At 39.1% G+C, this 18,153-nt stretch overlaps 1 pseudogene; it reads right to left on the reverse strand.

Moving 5' to 3' along the window:
- Positions 1-18,153, reverse strand: part of LOC128520470 (Fc receptor-like protein 5) — a 57,533-nt pseudogene that overhangs the window by 30,489 nt on the left and 8,891 nt on the right.

Here is an 18,153-nt window from a genome sequence, read left to right on the forward strand (position 1 = left end):
TCCTGTTGGACACGGACATGCATCAGCACATCACTCCGCCAAACAACACAGCAATTAGCATTTACTGACATCTGAATAGAGTCGTTTACATAAATCTTGCATGTGAATGGAGCGTTAAGCGGTCGGCGGGGCTCCAACACGTGTGGACACGAGAATCTGACGTACCTCTGTTTTTTTTATTTTCAACTTAGTAACAAACATTGAATTGGTAATAAACTTTTTGGAAAGAAAACTGTCTACCGTTTGTGTACATATTTTTTCTGGGTTGCTACAATATAATTTCATTTACAAAAACACTCGCAGAGAGTAAAAAGTGATTGGCACCACCAACGATGATGCTGTCGACCCCTAAGGGTTTTAACATTATTTAACACAAGTATTTTACAACTAATCTGATCCAAAAATAAAGAACTGAGGAACAGATAATCCTTCATTTGGAAAAAAACACAAACACAATGTTATCACTCCTCACAGTGTGTGTAAATACACTTAAACTGAAACATCTACATGTTATAAAGACATGATAAAGATTGTTTTAATTTTTAATATTCAGTGACAGGCGGGCAAAATAACAGTTTTTAATGTTCTAATATTTATGGACCTAACTGTAAATCTGTCATGCACACTCGGAACGCGACCGGCACTAGGACCCGGAAGTGAAGCGGTCGCGAACCAGGAAGTATAAAAGGAGTAAACAAACCATAGCATCTTGCTCAGTCATTAAGTTCAGCCCATGTCGGTTCTGGCTTTCCATTCATCAATTCGTGAGTACTCCCTTTATTGGGTTTTGCTTTCTGATTTTGAGTGTGTGTTTATAGGACGCGGGTTAAATTTGTGTTTTTCCCTTGCTCCCCTTTTGTGAAAGTCCTTAAACTAAATCGCGTGGTTATCCTGCCTATTTGCTTTCATCCGCGTTTGGGTTCACCATCCACGCTACATTGGGCTAATCGCTAAAGCTAAGTCATCTGGTCGCCCAGGTTAGTTCACCCTGACAAAATCTCTGCCACAGTTGTGTTTAGTTCATTGTTTTAGTGTTTTTTTTTTTCCTAAATTTGACTTTAAATGAATTAGAATATTTAAATGTCATGTTTTTACAGCACATTACTGTTCATTTTACAGATCTTTATCATTAATATGTTTATCCTTCACAGAACTCTGTATCTTCATCAGCACTGAGTGTCAGCAGGGGAACAACACACTAAAGGGAAAACACACTGATCCTCTGATTTCTCTTTATGATTAGATAAGAGTGTGTACAGTGTGTGTAAATGTTGCTGTGTTGTGATGCTGCTCACATGTTCAGTGTTGTACAGAATCACTTAACAGAAAGTCTCTTACTCACCAATAACACTTAGTGAGAGATCATCACTGTACAGAGTGTAGTAGACTGGGGTTCCTCTTCCAGCTCTGCACCTGTACTGACCTCCATCAGAGACACTGACTGGCGTGATGGTGTGGTGGGAAGAGTAGGAAGGAGAGGAGTGTTGTGCTTCAGTCTCAGTCTCTTTGCTCTGTGTGGGTGTGGTCCAGTAAAACTTCCATCCATCAGGCTGCACATTCAGTCTACAGGTCAGAGTCACTGAGTTTCCTGTCAAAACGTCTCCTTCAGGACTTGATGTGATCACAGGTTTAGGTTTTTCTGTTAGAGATTAAATACAGTATCAGAATGTGAAGTAGTCTTTACTACACAAATCACCTCTACAGTAAAACACTATTACTCTCTCAGTAACGACACTAAACACATCAGGACTAATGTCACATTGTTTATGAATTTTCAGTTATTCAAATGATGTGAATAAAAATCTATATATTAGATGTAAAGCGTCAATAATATGCAGAAAATAACTGCTATGTGATGATGCATCTCTCTCATACCTCTCTATCAATTTATCTTCATGGGTGCAGTAGTGAAACTTTATTTATTTATGTATTTTTAAAAATGTAAAATCATGATGTTAAATGACAAATTACAATGCATTGAACTACGCAAGAACACATTTATTATGTGCCAGCTGCCAAGCTTCCGCCAAATACACTTCCAACATGCGTAACCGCCAAAACATTGACACGCCCCCTCTCCACAATAAGCGCTTTTATTTACTCCCTGTAGAATAAAGCATGCATACTTTTATACAAGCAGTTATTAGGAATATACGGAACTTAACAAAACATAACCTAAAACATATTGCCTGGGAAAACTATTCTAGAAAACATTAGCAATATATTTTCAACGATTAGATTCTTATAAATGAGCCTAAATGTGTGTATATTCTATTCAAGTGTCCATTGTCCCACACTAAGTGCTTTAAGCAACTGGAGAGTTGAAGAACCCTTTTCTGTAAGGCAATCTGCAAGCTTTTCATTTGTTTTGTACCAAAGCACCGCTCACTCTTTTGTGCTTGGACAAGTTCTTTGATGCTGCTTATTTCCAGACATATTCTTTTTTAGCAACTGTTTCCCTTTCCAACTGTGTTTGACTGATGGCACTTAGTTAGGAACCTAGTATTCCAGTGTAAGTATCTATCCGATGATGAAAGCCTAAAAGCAATTTTGTAAGTCTGCCAATTGTCGAAACGTAATGTCTATTTCCATATAACAAAAGTTCTCATGTTCCTCAAGTCCTACCTGAAACATTGCCTGAAGGAGAGGTATTACAGTTATAGAGAAGCTTTGTGTGCCACCCTTAATAAAGTCATCTACATGACAAGCAAGTAGACCAGTCACAGTGGGGTCTTTATCTAACCAATAGAATATAGCAGGATCTACTTTGGGTTTCAGTTCTGACATCTCTAACTCCTCAAAACCTCTAGCCAATAGTCGTGCTTTTGGTACTGGTCCATTAGGTGTCTCTTTGAGGGTACAAACCCATCTGGTGGAAATCTACTTTTGTCCCTTATTCTTTACTAATTCCAGCTCTTTGTCTCTTTTTGATTTGCCATGTCAAATGTTGTATCTTTGGTTACAGTTATATCCTCACAAACATCTCTGGTACTTGCATTTGTCACAGTTGGTTCTACCTGAAGGTCTTCTACATTTGACATGTCAACTGACTCCATAATGATGCAACATCAGTGGGCTGAATGAGCATCAAATTATACCAGGTTTTACATTTCCCTGTAGCTTTACCTGCACGTCCAAAAAAACTTTAGCTCTCTGTAGTACACCTTTTTCTCTATCCTTGATCTATATTTTAAATTTGTCAGTTTTTTAAGCTGAAATCACTTTCTGTTTTGCTGAAAATGTCTCTATAATGTCAAGTTGGTGGTGTTCTGCTTCACTCTGCACCTCTGCTAGAGGTTACTCCTGTGTTCTCCAATTGTCTCACCTCCTGCTGCGTCTCATTTAGTGCTTCTATTGTCCCTTGTGTATCGTAATCAAACTCCTGTCCTTGGTCACAGACTGTCATTTTCTGCACCTGCATGTGTCACAATTTAATGTTCACCTTCTGTATTTACTTTTCTCAATCTGAGATGATGTACCCTGAAGCATGTTCCTCCATGTCTGACAAACACCACCACACCATCCTGGCCAATAACAATTCCTGGTCATTTCCACTCTGGACAATCCACTTGCTTGTAGTACACCTTGTCACACATTTCATACTTTTTATCTGCGGGATGTAGTTGCTTTTGCAGTGCTCTTCGTATTCTTTATGTAAAAGCCTTTCTTGATGCATGTAATGCAGGAATGTGTCTTGTCACCCACTCAACTTTTGTAGTTCCCTTTAAGGCTGGAGGTTTATAAATTAACACAGAGTGTAGGTTAGATTCTGCCAAAACACTAACTGATGAGGACTGTAGCCATAGACTATTTGCATGGTGTTCTTTGCCATAAGAGCAGAGTCCATCACAGTGTTTCAACCACAACCAGTACTTGTCTTCACCTTCATTATGATTTCACTAAGTGTTTGTTTGTGTTGCTTCAGGAGACCATTTTTCCATGGGCTGTATGCTGCCGTACTCTTTATTTCTATGTTGAAGTTCTCTGCCATATCTCTCACCTCATTATTGTTGAAGGTGAAGGTGAAGTCTCCACCATTGTTACTGAACTGTGGTGGGCCATGTACACTTATCCAGTTATGGCCAAAATGTTTCACTATTTCACAGGACCTTTTGGTGGTCAGAATACTCCCCGCACTAAACCGTGTGAACTGATCAATATTATGGAGATACCGTACCACACACCTTGTTCGAGTTCATGCAGGTCTACAGTCACAGTTTCACTGTATTGAGCTGCTAGTGGTAGACCAACAACCGGTCTTGCTTTAGTTTTACTGTATCTTTGATATATTTCACATTCGCTCACAATTTTTTGTAAGATGATGTTGCATTCTGGATCTTTGTTGTCTGAGCTACTAAGACGCCTTTGTAGTCTCTCAAAAGAAGCATGACCGAATTGTTTATGAAGCTTCATCAGAATTGTGTTTATGAGTTTATGGTTTCTGTAACTGTCAGTATCTCATCCTCATCCTCCTTCTTTTCAGTAATTTACCGAATATCTAATTTAGTTCAATAATAATTCAGTAATTGCTATGGTCTGCTCATTACACTGAATATCTTTAATATTGCCACAATTGCCCCCAATGGTCACCAGTAATGTCCAGAACGTGTAAACTCAAGTTAAACAGGTTGGCTGCACATTATTGCTGTCATTTTCCATGTCAAGCACTGTTCCTGCTCTCTTCAGAGAGGCTTTGCTTAAAAGTAGTGGAATGTCTGCAGGGACAACCTCAGGCTCCATGTTACACTTTACTATGTTACAATTTTTGCAGGTATTTTTCAGCCTTTTTGTAGAATTGACCACTTTTCCATCTCCAAATCTAAATAGTCTATGGCTGTGTGTTTCAGTTTTGTTTACTTCCTTTATTACAGTTATAATTTACTTAGTGATGTAATGATCTATCCGTTACCTGTCCTTCCCTTTGCCCAATGGAACATACTTTGACATACAGCACATTTAGATCTGCACCCATACCTGTCCACTGGGTTTGTGCCAGGCAGTGGTTGTTTATTTTAGGGCCATGGTGTGCCTCTGTCACCTCTGTTCTGTCCAATATGCACTTTCCTGATTAATTCTCACTGCTTTAGCACACACATTTCCTGCAAAAATCCTTTTTTAACACCAACTTCATTGACACAAAAGTCAAATCTGCACATGCCGTCAGCGCTAACTGTTGGTCTTTTATCTCTACACGTGGTATCTAGTAATTTGAAAGCTAATACTGCATTCTTCCTTTAGAAACAAACTATCAAGTTCCATTAGTAAAGTCGCCATGCCGCTGTCCTTATTCAAATTGTCTACCTATCGAAGTTTCCCCTCACTCTTCCTGACAGCGCTAAAGCCACCGCAAGAGCCTGTTTTTTTTAAGCTCGGTAACTCTAATCCAAACTCCAACTTCATTCTTGCAGCTCTCATATGGTTTTCCTTCGTCAAAGGTTGGTGGTATTTTGTAATTGCATCAGTATACAGTAGATAATGAATTGTGGTGATTCCTTACACATCAATTGATTTGGTGAATTTAAAATAGAAAAGTGAGTAAACAAAAATAAGGAGCTTGGTTTGTCATACAATAATCATTTAAGGAAAATCAGAAACTAGTGATGAATGTTGCATGTATACAGTAAGTAATAACACACACACACACACACACACACTCACCTAATACAGAGAGTGATGGAGGATCACTCTTCAGTGAGTGCTGAGAGTCACTTCTCTTCCCTCTGCAGGTGTATTTACCCCCGTCATCGGATACGACTGAAATCTTGTGTGTTGTGTGTGATATAGAGACTGGCGTATCGTCCATAAACCACTTATATGTCCACTCAGGGTCTCCTCCTCCATTTATATCACAACTGAGAGTCACATTCTCTCCTCTGTAAACCGGTAGTTTAGTCTCTACATTCACCGCAGGTTTAGGACTCGCTGTAAGAAAAAAATAAAAAGTTTGTATATTAATTTCAGAAACTATTATTTAAATGAGTAACATTTTAAAACTGAATCATTCATTTCTGTAAAGACTCAGAGTGTAGATACAGTAAATCTGTTCATGTGTAAATGATTAAACTCTGTCACATACAATCACTACTGATGAAGTAAAATTCACTTCTACACTATTAACTCATGACTGAATTACAGTGTGTCTGTCCTGTTCATCTTTATAAACACTGAGTGTCAGGAGGGAACAGAAACTAAAGCTAGAAGAGTACTCCAGGTTTCCTTCCACAGTGTGTATGTGTGTGTGTGTGTGTGTGTGTGTGTGTAGAATTGTGTGAGAATGTAAATATCCCACGTCTACATGAGCAGTGTGTCTGAATGAAGCCATGAGGAACATTTATATAATAGTGATGTGTGAACTTAACTTTAAAAGCTCAAAGGTAGAAAATCTGTGTATTCCTGAGATAATTAACTCTCCTGCTCAGTGAGATGAGGAAGCAGAGCTCATTTAGTTTAAAACTCAAACGCAGGTATTTATGTGGGAAAGTTACATTTACTGTTACATTTAAAAACATCTTAATTTCTTCATATATTATTAGAAAATGACATTACACAATAGAGGATTAAAAAGCTGCTTTTTATAATTTAATAATGTTTATTTTGCAGTTTTAAAGATGACTTTAACAGAATGCTTTATGAGAATCACCGTCACCAACCGAGACGATATTATCATCATGTCTAAGTGCCAATTCCAGAGTGCACCACCTGTAGGATTAAAAAAAAAACATGTCCTGTTGCATTTTTTTTCTTGTTTCTGGTCCAAATGAACAATAGTCACACACAGTCCCATCATGTGATTTCACATTAAATAACTTCAGTAATCATGTTTAATCTGACAGAAAACACAACATTACTAATTGTCCACCATTTGCAGCTGCATGTGTTCCCTGATTGGACAGCTCACTATATGGAAAACATTTTCACAACAAACAAAAGTCGCCCTTAACATTCTGATTATTATTATGATCTACTGTATATCTGGGGAATTATTCTGCTTAATTTTACAGAATGTACATTTCTTTGATTTTTATAAGTATAGTGTATGGCTAACACTGATCACTGATCATGTCCTGAATCTATGTATACATATGTGCACACACCTATTATTATTCCATAACTCCTTATGCACACACTTGTAACACTCATGTTAAATAATTAATAGAGATTACGCTATAAGGGATCTTTTTTACAGGATCTGTAGCACTGGTAATAAAAGAACAAGGATGACATGTTAAAAAAAAAAAACAGTTAAACAAACCAAAGTGTTTATTGTACAAAAATAAACAAACTGGGGCAACAAAAAAAACAATATTTACAGTGAATGTAATGAATGTCCAAAGTCCTGTATGTTGCAAACGTGTGCGTGTGGGCTGCAGAAGTAATGAATCGGCCTCACCGGTGTCACACCTGTGCCACCACAGTCCGGGGGAGTGAGATCCGGTTCCCCGGACTATTGAGCCGAGGCTTTGTCTCCCCCTAGTGTGTCTACGTTGGTATGTCTTCCCCTTAGCACAAATTATGTTCACCTGTGTCTCTCCCCTGTGTGTCTTTATTTAAGCCAGCCGAACCTGTAGTGTCTTGTCCGTTCACTGTTGTTGCTATGTTTGTTTTGCATGTTTTGTTCCAACCTCACTGTGCCTTCCTGTCTCCTCCTCAGGACTAAGCCAAGTCTGCAGGGTCGGGGTAAGGCCTATTGTAACCAGGCGGTAGGGTCAAGGTCACGGTCAAGACGCCAGCCAAGCGCAGCGTAGAGCCATCGTGACATTTATGTTAGTTTTGCTGTAAACTCTTGTGTGTTCGTACCCGCCTGCAGACCCAGCCTGAGGAGGCTGTGCTGAAGCCCCGTTTTGTGTTTTCTTGTTTTTTGTGTTATCACTGTTTATGAAGAGTTCAATATACGTGGGAAAGATTAACAAAGAAATAAAAAGGGACTCAAGTGTGTTTCAACCCATACCTGCATCTTGTGTCCGTTTCTTTACCCAAAAAAACATGACAGATGAACGGACCCGTCAGGACGCAGCAGGAATTCCCCTGCCAGACGAGAATGCTCGCCTGCATAGCTACGGGAGCCTGGCACGAGCAGTCCATGACCTCGCATGCAGCGTCAGCCAACTCGCGACGGCGAGAGTGCCTCCGGCTGCTCCCCAGCCACCTGTGACACCGTCGCTTCCGCGCCCCGCTCCTCCCGAAAGGTATGGAGGAGATCCCGAGGGCTGTAAACGGTTTTTGCTCGCCTGTAAGCTGTACTTAGCGGACTTCCCAAACATGACGGATCTGCAAAAGGTGAGCTTTGTCACCCAGCATCTCACAGGGCGCGCGCTAGACTGGGCTACAGCCGTATGGAGCACCGGAGGCGCCACCATCACTCACTATCATCGCTACATCGAGGCCCTTTGCGCAGTCTTTGATTACCCCGACCAGGGAAGAACTGGTGAGCAGCAGCTGTTGAGGCTCAGACAGGGGAACACGCCGGTGGCGGAGTATGCGGTGAAGTTCCAGGTGTTAGCGGCTGAAAGTGGCTGGTGTGAAAAGAGCTTGCTTGCAAGATTCTGAGATGGACTCGCCCCAGACATCCAACTAGAGCTGGCGTGCCGGGACGCAGACTTGTCTCTCGAGGAATGCATTGCGCTAGCTATCAAGCTTGACCAGCATCTGCGCAGCCAGCAGCATCGTCCGCTGCTCCGATTATCAAAACGTCCCGAGCCGCGCCGCAAAGTGAGTCCTCATCAGCTGCAGCCAGTCGAGTGCGAGGGGTCCTCGACCGAGGCCATGGACGTGGACACATCACGTCTCACCCCGACCGAGAAAGCCCGACGACTGACTGCGGGGCTATGTTTGTACTGTGGGGGGGGGGGGAAGCATTGAGTCAGCTCCTGTCCGTTACTGAAAGTAACTCACCTCACCCCACCTCGCTTCCTCAGACGGACCATTCCGTCGTGCTGGGTCTGCCTTTGCTCAGTTTTCACAATCCCAATTTTGATTGGGCAAATGCGCGCCTCCAATCTTGGTCCCTGCGATGCGCCACACATTGTAAGACGTTAACTTTAACGGTCCAAACCACCACTATGGAATAGTTAATTAAAATGCAACTGTGGTTTGATATAACTGTATTCCCCTCAGGGCTCTATCCTAAAGATAGTGGATTGTTAATTTGTCTGGCTGTCTGAATATATAATGGACACCTCAAAACTGTTCCCCACTCATATTCCTCTGGGACATAAGGGTAAACCATATAAACACGTTGTTTGAGGTCTCGGGAGAATAGAGTAAATTGACCGATAGCGCCATCTGCTGTTTTGGAAGAGGAAGTTGCTCCATTGCATTTGTGAGAAAATAGGTTGGCCGCATTTGTGAGAAAGTACGGTGGGTGCATTTGTGAGAAAGTCGATTTTTTTTCTTTGCAAAGCAGATTGTGTTTGTTTGTTAAATTTTGGCACATAATTAACTCCATAGGAGGGTTCTGGATTTTGATCGAGTGTGAAGTATTTTTTTTTTCCCCATTGCGGTCAAATGACCGCTGCTCGGCGCTTCTAGTGTTAAGTTCTATAAATACAAACATCACATTTAATGCATTTTAAAACTAATACACATCTGACACCACTGACCTGACACATTAACTCACACTATGCTAACTATTCTAGCCACACAAATTACTGCAAACATTAACATCCGAAAAAAAAAAACCACGGTCACAATAACTCTCCAATCCTCTCAAAACATTGTGATTTACTTTGAGATTGAATGATTCTGGATCTTTTATCTGTAAAACACTGCACGTGAAGTCTGTCACCATTTCCACTCTCATGTGCACCGCGCCACACGCGCATGTGATGACGTCACCAAACATCTCTTAAAGAGCCCCTGTATCCATTCTCACCAGACAGACACACTATATAGGGGGCAGGAATTAATGCCCCTTTAACTACCACCCGCTTACTTAAATATAAGACTATAGTTCATTTCACATGAAGACATTACCAACATTATATTGTGACTTAGACCATGTGTCTGGGAATAACCCCTAGAGGGCGCCTTGTGTCCAGAGACTTTCTGTATTTCTTGCTGACGGTTGAACCTCATTTCCCATGATGCACTTGTCAATGGTTTTCACCTGCACCTAGTTCACTGCCCTGATTTGTATAAACTGTTAAACTCTCCTGTTTCATCAGTCAGTGTCTCACATCTGTTCGTGTCCTGGTGTCCTCCTGTTACTGTCTTTACTGGAACAAGTTTCTGTTGTAGTCGGTTTGGGGTTCAGTTTAATTGTTTTTGTACTTTGTTTCTTTAAGTCTTAACATCTGCAAATATGTCTTGACTAAGATAAACTCTAATTTTATTTCCTCTCAAATGGTGTTGTGGCATTTACTTCTTTACTGATAAAATTACAGAAGACTTATATTAAGTGTTTATCAGCGCAAATAGCTCACACTCAGATAATCAGAGAATTTTCATATCAAGTTATTTATTCATGAACAACATTGAAATGCTTTAAAATTTTCTTGATTATGGAATTATACTGAACTAAAATAAGAAAAGAAGGAATTTTAGGTAACTTGATTTCTATTATTGTTTACACTGAGATAATCACACAGCACTCACTGTTAGAGTAGTGTGTATTATTCAGTGCTCCACTGTCTGCTCCACACACACACACACACACCTGTCTCAGCAGCTGCGTTGCTAAAAATCTGGGCTCATTACTGTATCTCTGTAAGTCTGATACATTTAACTGCATCTTCCTCTAACAAGTTTCTTCTTCTTTAATGTGTCCTTTTCTGCCCCCTTTTTTCTTTTAGCTGTTTATGCTGATTAAATATTTATACATCTCTCTTGTCGAACTCTAAACCTGTAGTACATTTGTCATGTAATCTGCCTTAAATCAGTCAGCCAATCAGGGAGCTTGGAGGGCCGCTCCCGCTATGGGAACGCACGTGTTAGTGTATGTGACTGTGTGGCTCAGAGGTTTGTTTTCTCTTTACCGGTGAAGTGAAGACCCAGTGTTTAGTTGTTCACAGTTCTCTTTTAACTGATTAGTTTCACTCCCTGCAGTTTGAAATCAGACTTAACATGGCTGAATACTCTGTTCAGTACACTTCTCAGGGTAGTTCAAGATGATTGGAACACATCTTCTCTCTAGGTTCATTCCGATGGGCCTGAAATACCCTGAGGAGTATTTACAGTTTTCTACAGTTGAGGAGTAACACAATCTTTACTCATTAATTATCTCTACAGAGTGAAAACATGTTTTCTGTCTCTGTGATGATCCTGGTCTCAACTAAACAATAAGCTACATATTTTCATGTCTTTAGTTTCGTACTGTGTGTCTTTTAGAGAATGGACTGAGTCACTGCTCCAACACTTCTGCCCCTTAGTCAGGGCCAGTTATTGTGACTCAGCCGCCACTGCCTTAACTTTAATGCCCCAGTTCTGGACTGCTGCCGCACCCACAGGAATACAACAGCCTCGTCTGATTCCTTGTGTTCGGTTCTGGATATGCCGCTGCCGACCATGATTGACTACTATTTCTTAAATGCCGGCCTGTGTGTGGCTTGCCACAACTACCATTAACCTGTGACCGGCTTTCCACCTGTCACCCTACTGCTAATTAATGAAGATTGACCCTTAGCACTCAGCGTGGACATGCTACTGATAAACTAGCGATTGCTGCCCACATTCTTAACCTGCCACGGCCACAGACTACCAGCTTTGTGTCATCATGCCTGCTGGACACTGCTCCTGACCCACACATGCACACTTTCATTCTCTTTACTCTTGCTTAGTTCTCTTTACTTTAATCCCCCCTATTTTTCTCTTCTATACCTTTTATAATTTCATAAAACACAAGATCTCACCTTGTGTCTGTGGTGCTCCCCTAACCAAGTGTTTACATACACATAGCATAACTTTACCAGCAGCGTGATTTTATAGCAAAAATGCATGGTTTTCTATCACAACTGGGTTAACCAGCTTGGCTAATATTCAATAAAGTGTTTTAAAACAATGGGCCTCATGCAAACTTCTTTTAATTTTCGGCCAAAAGTTCCATGGTATGTCTGTAATCTGTGTTCAAAGTGCTTATATTTAGATTTGTTCAGAAACTATTACAGGATTTTTTAAACCTTTGTGTTTCATGACATTAACCAAAGTCAGTCCGGTGCTGTAGACCTTTGGATTCTATGCAGGCAGTGAAGACCACTTTGTGTGTCTTTGGGCCCCAAATTAACTCCACCCAACAACAGAAGCAATGTGAAACAAGAGAGAGAAGATCAGTGCAGAAATGAGAAATAAAAAAATAAATGATAAAAATAAATACATTTTAAGAGTGACAGTTTGGGTCTAAGGGAAGGGAAAGTGGAAGGGGAACTGATTTCCTGTGGATTAGAACTAATGACATGCAGCACAAAACTTGTTCACCTCGATGAGTTCTAAATGTATACCGGATTTTGTAAATATACGTTCAAGTGTGTATGAGCTATAAGGCAAGATCATCTACATTTACATTTAGGCATTTGGCAGACGCTCTTATCCAGAGCGACTTACATTTTTATCTCATTACACATTTGAGCAGTTGAGGGTTAAGGGCCTTGCTCAAGAGCCCAACAGCGGCAACTTGGTGGTTGTGGGGTTTGAACCTGGGATCTTCTGAACCGTAGTCCAATGCCTTAACCACTGAGCTACCCCTGGCCCATCATCTAGGGGGCGCTGTGACGGGCATGTTCCACTCCCAGGGCCGAGCCACTCTGATGTCCTAATGGCCGCAGATTCCAACCTATATGCCAATTTTGATGAGTTTTTGTGTATGGTAAGGCCCCCAAAAGTGCTCAGATGATTGAAAGTAATAATCCTTGGAACAAAGGTTACGGTAATTACGGTAGATTTAGGGTGCAATTACTTTTTCACACAGGCCCAGGTAGGTTTGGACAGCTTTTTTATTTCACCTGGGGGACGACACACAAGTTCAGCAACCTTTAAAAGACTTCTAGAGGTTTTGGTGACATTTTCTACTGAAGCTGAACTAGTGATGTTCGACTTGATTCAAGCTAACTTCACACCAGTCCTGCTCATCCATGCTCACACTGTCTCTCTTTAACTTTAATACAATGATTTAACTGAAAAAGTTTTAAACCTGCTCACATGTTGTTTATATGTTCAGTGTGGTACAGAATTACTTAAGGTCACTTACTCACCAGTAACATTTACCCAGAGTGCATCACTGTAGTTTGTGTAGTAGACTGGGTCTCCTCTTCCAGCTCTGCACCTGTACTGACCTCCATCAGGGACACTAACTGATGTGATGTTATAGTGGGAGTAGTAGTGGGAGGAGGAGGAGGAGGAGGAGGAGGAGGAGTTGTCATAGTTTGCTGCAGTTTCAGTCTCAGTGCTGTTTGTGGATGCGTTCCAGTAAAACTTCCACCCATTAGACTGCAGTTTCAGTGTACAGGTCAGTGTCACTGAGTTTCCTGTCAGGACATCTCCTGTAAGACTTGATGTGAGTTCAGGTTTAGGTTTTTCTGTTAGAAATGAAATACAATTATAAAATGTGAAGTAGTCTTTATTACACTAATAACTTTACAGTAAAACAATAATATTCGCAAAACAACTCATTACTGACTTTGTTTGAGAACTTACATTTAGACACGTGATGAAAAGGAAAAAAAATATATTATATATTAAATATAAAGCTTCACTGTGATTAAGGTGAGAGTCAGAGAATAAAAGCCGTGTGATGAAACAGATCTTTAATCTCTCTTTGCTCCACATCAGTTTATTTTCACGAGTGTACAGAGTGACAAGTATATTGGAAAAAACTACGCATCTGGAAGACATTTTGGGAAACTCCAGAAATGTTAATGTTCTTATTTTTAACACTTTGTATTTTGTATAAACATCAATAAACATGTGGAGTGTTGATACCACACATCAGATGAACAAATTAATGTCCGTCATTAAAGTTCTATAAACACAATAAACATGTAGAAATCTCTGACCCTCAGTAGGAGATGTATAAAACATTCTGTATTCACAGTCTACATTAATCACCTGATTATTAATTAAAACAACATTTAATGCTAATATAGTACAGCAATGCCGCATTTAACCATGAATGTGGGATGATATTATTTTAATGATTGTGGTGATTCTTGTATTGACCAGTAATTAATAGAATTATCCGCTTTAAGAAAGAAAATTTTTAAAGTAAACAGACAAAGAAACTGTAAAGTCGTTATAATGAGACTCGGGTACAGTGTAGCTCAATGGTGGAAAAACGCAACAAATGTGATGAACTTACTGATATACTCTATATATTAAAACGAATAATAAAAACAACCAACATATATAATACAAAATAGTAATAAACTGACACACTGACCTGATACAGAGAGTGTAACAGGATCACTCATCTGTGAGAGCTGAGAGTCACTTCTCCTCCCTCTGCAGGTGTAGTTACCCTCGTCATTGAGTTTAACTGAGTCGATGTTGAATTCCTGTGTTGTGTGGTTAAGGTTTTCTGTGTAATTCTTATACCAGCTGTATGTCCACTTAGTGTCTTCTCCTGTCTGTATCTCAAGACATCTGAAAGTGACACTCTCTTCACTAAACACCTGTGTATAATTCTCTAAATTCACCACAGGTTTAGGACTCTCTGTGAGGAAAACAAAACAAAATTGTATATATATTCTGTTATTTATTTCAGCCCCAGAATTCACAGAGATCACACACTTATGCTGCCAGTTACTGACACCTTGACTAATGAAGATGACCTACTGTAGGTAGTCAAACACCAACATTTAATTTCTCACGCAGAAAGATTGGAAACATAATCACCACGCAGTGAATCGCGTGAAACTGCATAGGTATGAGGCTCCGTATAGGGCTTAAATCAAACTTTACTTATGCACACACATATGAAACACTTGCATACACATATATGTGAACTGTAGCGGTGTAGGGAACGAGTGAACAACGGATCTTTAGTTTAGCGGAAAAGGGAATGGATAATTTCCTATAAGTCATTACATATCGCTGGAGTGTGAAAAAATTTTACTCGAAAAAGAATTTATATTTTTATTATAATTATTATCGAGGACATCATATAAATAGGACACAATAATTTACATTTTAATTTAATTAAGAAACCATTCGTATTATATAGGCTAGTAATCTGTAAAAAAAAAAAAAAATAATAATACGTTATATATTTTTTTATGGTATCAGTTTTTGTTTCAATAAATAATCTATATTTAATGTCCGTAGCGTAAAATTTCCACAGCAGCAGCGACAGGTATCCGAGGTGCTTGTGTTACCATGGTAACGCAAGGAGGAAGTGACGTTGCATGGTGTTCTGAATGGTGGAATTTTGTACAGCGAAGTTCCCTTATCAGACATTTCCTGCGCAGGGAGTAGGGTGTAGGGTGTAGGGAGTAGTCATTTCAATGTATATGAACTTCATTCTCCCTGATTAGTAGTAGCGTTTCTTAAATAGACCGTTAATAAACAGTTTAGAAGACAACGAGTGATTTATTTATCACCACAAAAGTGGGTGATATGGAGGGTCGGAACAATGTTTGTCCCGTGGGATTCCGATGAGTTATTGTTCATATTAGCGAAGGCGAGGAAACACATTTCACAAAACAGTATTTGTTTCTGTTGTAGGATCCGACATATTAGCCATAGATTCCGTGCTTCAATTTTCTTTTTGCAAATCATTACCTGCGTTTTCTGCCGCTGAAATATTTAGACATTATGTGGATAGTTCTGAATATGCCATGAGATTGAGCAGTGATGATACAAACCAGTACTACCATTCAGGGAGAATGAAGCGACAAGTCCGTCTACACTGAAATGCCTTCCGGTTACACTGAAATGCCTTCCTTTTACACTGAAATGCCTTCCTTTTACACTGAAATGCCTTCCTTTTACACTGAAATGCCATCCGGTTACACTGAGAATCTCATAGGTGAATGTGCGCGGAAAAGTATGTATGTATGTATGTGCGTGGAAAGTATGTATGTATGTGCGCGCGCATTTCATATGTAGTTGTTTAAGCAGTTAGTAGTATATATGTATGTGTGAGTGTTTCATATATGTGTATGCAAGTGTTTCATGTGTGTGCATGAGTGAAGTTTGATTTAAGCCCTATACGGCACCTCATACATGGGGAATATGGCGTGTTACATTTCTTTAATTGTGTTTATCATGGCATAAGTTGATTGTGCACCTGTGTTATTTTTATCAGCATATGGTAAATGTCTCTCACACACACACGCTAAAAACTAAAATACACACTACTGTCTGATCAGAGACAGGCACGTGCAGTTCTATTTGGGTTATAACTTAAAGTATAAGATTATTAAAGCTGCCGTGTTGATTTGAGTTGTTACACAGAGACTCTGAGAACAGAGTGAAAGATACAGAGGAGTTTACTGGAAGTGTGTTGAGATTCAGCAATAAACCCTTTGACAACAATAAACTCTACACTGTAAACTATGTATTTAATAACAAACTACCCAACACTGTTACATTTACCTTATGCTGATATAATAATAATAATAATAATTAAAATAATAACAATAATAATAATAATAATCATAATCATAATAATAATATAATTTAACACGTGATGAAGTTCTATAGTTGTCTGAGACCTACTTAGTAGTTATTTTTATGTATTATTGTTAAAATTCTATTTATGTGTAACAACTTTTCACTTTATTTAAATAAAAATATGGAAAGGTGACTTTTATTTTAGTACAAGAGAGTTGAAAGTCCTGTGCAGACAACACTTTTTTTCTCAAGTGTAATCAAATTTTTTTGTTGGAAGAAAAAACATAAAATCAGAGAGAGAAATGTGTGAGAGAATCGTGATCTTAATTCCCATTGAGAAACATCGTGATTCACATTTTCTCAAGAATCGTGCAGCCCTACTCGACACTCAGCGTGGACATGCTACTGATAAACTAGCGACTGCTGCCCACCTTCTCAGCCTACCAGCTTTGTGTCATCATACCTGCTGGACACTGCTCCTGACCCACACATGCACACTTTCATTCTATTTACTCTCGTTTAGTTCTATTTAATCTATTTTCCTCTATTTTTCTCTCCTATACCTTTTATAATTTATATAATAATAAGATCTTGTTTCATGTCTGTGGTCCTCCCTAGTCAAGTGTCTACACACCTGTAACATGACTTCACCAGTAGCATGGTTTTAAAGGAAAAACAGTTAATCAGATTGGGTAATGTCCAATAAAGTGATTTAAACCAATAGGCCTCATGCAGCATCTCTTAAACTTCTCTTAATTTTCTGTTAAGTAAAAAGATAAAAGTTCCATGGTATATTTGTAATCTGTGTCCAAATAAGTGGTTATATTCAAATTAGTACAGAAACTATGCCAGAATTTTTTAAAGCTTGGTTTAATGATACAGTATATGACATTAACCAAAGTCAGTGCCGTAGATCAGACCGTCTCATTTCGGTTCAGCCTTTGGATTCTATGCAGTCAGTAAAAACCACGTACTCTTTGAGCCCCAAAAAGAGCTTCAGCCAACAAGAGAAGCAGCGTGACCAGAATTTACAGTTAACTTATAACATTGTTTTCCCTGATTTTATGTTTCTAATATTTCTTTTATTTTATTAAAGTTATGTCAATATACCAGTTGATTTTACTTGCTTTCTGTATTTTATATGACTTAGACTATGATCATTTTATTATCCTGATTTATCCTTACAATTTTGAAAGGTGGCAAACACTTTTTCATGACACTGTAATTCAATTAATCTGTAAACATAAACAATAAAAGTAGGTAATTTACAAGTAGGTAATCACATTTTATTAATTTAAAATGCCTTTGTTAAAATTTATCTAAATAATGGCACAATAATATTAACAAATATAAAAGTAATGTTTCGTTTTTGTGCATTAACAAACTGACATGGTTTGTTTATTTCAGTCGTTGTGTTGGGAGCGACTACACACAGGCTCAGCAGCTTTTAAAAGACTTTTACAGCTTTTGGTGACATTTTCTTCTGAAGATAAATTAGTGTGTTTCCATTTAAACTTTTCCAGCTCACTTTACACCAGTCCTGCTCGGCCGAGCTCACACTGTCTCTCTTTAACTTTAATACAGTGATTTAACCGAAAGACTTTTTTAAAACCT

Source organism: Clarias gariepinus, chromosome 1 (genome assembly GCF_024256425.1).
Source record: "Clarias gariepinus isolate MV-2021 ecotype Netherlands chromosome 1, CGAR_prim_01v2, whole genome shotgun sequence".
Classification (NCBI taxonomy): domain Eukaryota; kingdom Metazoa; phylum Chordata; class Actinopteri; order Siluriformes; family Clariidae; genus Clarias; species Clarias gariepinus.